The sequence below is a fragment of the Haliotis cracherodii genome, unplaced genomic scaffold (genome assembly GCF_022045235.1).
Source record: "Haliotis cracherodii isolate W230 unplaced genomic scaffold, xgHalCrac1.p SCAF_13, whole genome shotgun sequence".
Lineage (NCBI taxonomy): Eukaryota > Metazoa > Mollusca > Gastropoda > Lepetellida > Haliotidae > Haliotis > Haliotis cracherodii.
In genome coordinates, this window is record NW_027266268.1 from 35085075 (window position 1) to 35089608 (window position 4534).

Sequence of the window (4534 nt, forward strand, 5' to 3'; positions counted from 1 at the left end):
TAGTGATATTTGTTTTGTGAAGTATCTGTTTCAATGAGAGTATATATGGTGAATCTGTGAAATGTTTATGGTTTGTTTGTTAGTTGTTTAACGCCATATTCCAGCTATATGACGGCGGTCTATGAATAATCGAGTCTGGACCAGACAAACCAGTGATTGACATCATGAACATCGAATTATTGATGGTAAATGCATTAAGGTATTAGAGATAAAACTCGTTGAGATGGTTCCTTGCATTCTCTCCGCGGTTCTGCTTGTCAGGGGACAAGGGGGTAGCCAAGACGTCACCGTGTTGTCACACCCACGTCCCTTGTGTTATTCCCCACACTGGTACAATGTGTGAAGCCCATTCTGCATGTTCCCCGGCATGGTATGGTTGGGAAAAAAACTCGACTCAATGGTTCTTAGTTGCCCAATGAGGTACCCTACTGGTTAAAGCGTTCCCTTGACACGCTGAAGACTAAGTTTTTTTCCCTACATTGATGCAATGTGCGAAACCCTGATCGCTGTTCCCATTCATAATATGGCTGGAATATTATTGAAAGTTGTGTACAACTCACTAACTCGGTTACCAGAAGAGATACGAAACCTTTGCTGCTTGTTCCAAGTGTAGCTACGTTAAGGGCTTCTGACCATCTAAATGCATCTTCCCGAGGACATTTATAGTCAGTTAACTCCCTTGCCTCGGGAAAATGATCTAAATGGTGCTCTTACATTGAACAAGAGAATAATTCATAAGAATTTCTTCCGAATCACTGTACACAGAAGCCATTTTATATTTGTCAGGATTACTGAAGCATATCCAGTGAATAAACATTTTTCATAACTGGTTTCGATGGTGCCATTCATGTATGAGTTTAAGTACACACCGTGTGCTAAACTGGGGCGATAACTAACAAAAAAGATGATCAGATTTACTTGACAGCGTCAGTTTATTGCTTACCCTCAAAACCTCATGGTTATTGTCTTCAGCAACCCACGCTTACCATGAGAGGCGATTATGGTTGTCGAAAGAGGCGACTAACTGGATCGGGTGGTCACGATCGCTGACTTGGTAGATGCATGTCATCGATCCAAATTATGCAGATCGATGCTCGTGATGTCAATCACTGGATTGTCTTGTCCAGACTCTATTATTTACAGACCGCCGTCATATAGCTTGAATGTTGCTGAGTGGGGCGTTAAACAAACAAACAAACAAACAAACAAACGGCTGCCTGTCCTCGCCACTTGAAATAGAATCACGAAAAATAGCGACAATTAATAAACGAAGATAGCTGCATGTCTGCCAATACTTGAACAGTGAAAAGAAGCCATTCCGCCGATAAGGAATATTACTTACAACAATGACAAACATTGCAAAGTGCTTTTCAATAAATGTCAGCTTTCCGAACCGACCAATCCTATCTCCTTATAACAGAGCGCAAGGCAAGTCCCGAAACGGGGTATTTAAAAGTGAACAAATATCCCATTATCATACTTAGTTTACAAACATTCACATTCATGTAACCGGGGTGTGTTTTTTTATTGTGGCAGCTTTAGTCTTTTCATCTTCCCGACGCACGAGCGTCCACTAGCCTTGTTGTCAATGTCCGAATGTAAACTTAAGTTTCTGTGTATAGATATTTTATGGACGTTTTATTTGCACTATCATATGCTTTACCAAACCTTAAATGTTAACCGGAAAAGATGATCAGAACTAACGGCCCCTGATGTGTGAATATGTTTGTCTGTTGACATTCATGCATCATCAATTTTAGACATGTGTACGCCTCTGTCAGTAAATCGTTTATCCAACGAGAGTAGTTGAAGCCTCTATCAAACAAAAGGTTAGACGTTTGGCGAAGTCAACAAGTTATGGGCCCAGGCAACGTTTGCTGTTTGATGGCGATGAAGCAAAATTCGAATTGTGGGAAGTAAAATTTCTTGGCCATATGTGATTGAAGAAACTTTATAATGGGATTTTAGCACCCGAGAAATGTTCGGGAACAACCGCTAAAAATGGTGATGCTTTCGCCGACAGAAGGTTTAGCCTAACAATGAGCGATGCAAAAGACGATGGGAGACGGGCGTTTGAGATTTTACGGGAGAACAACCTTGGACGGGATAAGCCACGAATAATGTCATTGTACACAGGGCTTACGTCGTTGAAAATGGGCAGCCAGGAATGTGTTACGGACTACGTAATTAGAGCCGAACTGCATCGACTTCGTTGAATATGGCAGGAGAGACAATCAGTGGCAGTTTATTGATGGGCATGGTTCTTACAGGACTCCCTCCCTCTTTCAAGAAGTTCTCAACTGTGATCACGCAGAAGGAGAAGCAAGTGATGTTTGTCGTGTTCAAAATGGCTCTTTGAAGCTATGAAGAAACGGAAAAGATTCAACCTACACCCAATTATGAAGACAGTGTCATGAACTTTAAATGTTTCTCATGAGGGAAGCCAGGGCGCAGGGCATCGGAGTGTAGAAGTAGAAATCAAGGTTATACTGGTGGTGAACAGAAAGGTTACCATGGACATCAGAAACAAGACGGTTATCATAGTATACAGAAGAAACACGCATCAAGTTACAGTTGACAGAAGAGATCGGGTAGGTGGTGTGATGTTTGCAAGAACTCTACCCATGACATCAGGGACTGTCGTAGACGAGACTCTGCCAAGACTGCCTGTGATAGAGAAGAACAAGAACATTTGTACTACGTATTCAAGATCTGTGTTGATTATGTTGTCATAGTAAGTGAGGATAGTGTGAATACTTTACTCGTGGACTGTTGGGTAATCGCCTATGTCGCAACTGATAAATCCAACAAATGTTATATTTGGGATAACACTCTCTCAGTAAAGTACAGATTCTCGTACTCTTTTGGGTTCAGTCCCGTCCGGGATTCGAACCCACACTTGCCAGAATGAGGCACCTAATCGCACACAAAGTCAGCGATCTAACCCACTCAGCCACCGAGACTTCCACAAAAAATGAAGGTCCGACAACTGGTAGTCTAGATCACGTACTTTGAGTACCCCCCTGACAAGTGTAATTTGGCACGGCTCCCATGGCCGAAAGCTATGAATACACAATGCCAATTAGAAAGCATTGTGTATTATGATAAATCCAAGTTCCTGAAATTTGATAAAAGCTTTAAAGTACAAGATCACTGTATCGAATATGCTGGTGGAAGCAGAACGAATGGTATTGTACTAAGAAGAGGGTGTGCTGACGTCATGTTATATGATGTAAGGAGTCGACAACAACGTATTGAGTTGGAGAATGCTTTGTATGTGCCGTCCTTCAACCAAGACATTTTTGCCAGTGCAAGCAGCTACAAGTAAAGGTGCATCAGTTCACTTCAGTCCAGAGAGTGTACATTTTAAGTTTGACATCCACAAGCAGGGGAAGCTGTACTTCTTGCACAATACTGCTCCATCCGACTGGCACAGAGTGAGTGAGTGAGTTGGGTTTAACGCCGCTTTTAACAGTATTCCAGTTATATCGCGGCGTGTCAGCTCAATGTGGGAGAAAAGGCCGAAGTGATGCAGGTCTCAGACGTTTACCACTTCGGTGAAACCCATGAGCGTGGGTATGGTGCTGACAAACCTAGACACATAATCGGGGCGAACCGGGATTCGAACCCACAATCATAGGTTTCTGGCGTGCCCAAGGGACGCAACTCTGCACAGCGAATCGCGGCGCCTTAGACGACTGGGCCACCCTTGCCCCCTTGTGTGATGTAAGGATGTCGACAACAACGTATTGAGTTGGAGAATGCTTTGTATGTGCCGTCCTTCAACCAAGACAATTTTCCCTTGCAAGCAGCTACAAGTAAGGTGCATCAGTTCACTTCAGTCCAGAGAGTGCAAATGTCAAGGCTCCAGATGGTACAACGTTTGACATCCACCAGCATGAGAAGCTGTACTTCTTGCACAATACTGCTCCATCCAAGTGTGTTGTCGAATCCCGGTTCGCCCCGATTATGTTTCTAGGTTTGTCAGCACCATACCCGTGCTTGTGGGTTTCACCGAAGTGGTAAATGTCTGAGACCTGCATCATTTCGGGCTTTCCTCCCACATTAAGCTGACACGCCGCGATATAACTGGAATACTGTTAAAAGCGGCGATAAACCCAACTCACTCACTCACTCACTCATTACGTAATGGCAATTCAGTATGACAATTCTTTTATTTATGCCGTTTGCGCTTAGACGGAACCCAGTCGCGCACATGTTTCTGCAATATATTATGTAAGTAACGGAATAAGCAGAGCGGACCCAAATGACTCACCTAAATGTACGAAATCGTCGTTACATGTACAGTTACCTTACGGTAAACATTCTTTCACCACACACGTTTTGAAATAAACCAATCCCCAAAGTCCCTTATTATCATATCGGATAATGGCGGCTTGATAACAACCGCTTTGAGTATGGGTCAAGTGATTATTGGACTGAAGAACGACACGATTTGTAGCTATTAAGTGCACTTTGATCAAGCGAAATGAAATTCCCGGGTCACTGAGGTGAACGCGAGATAACGCCTACC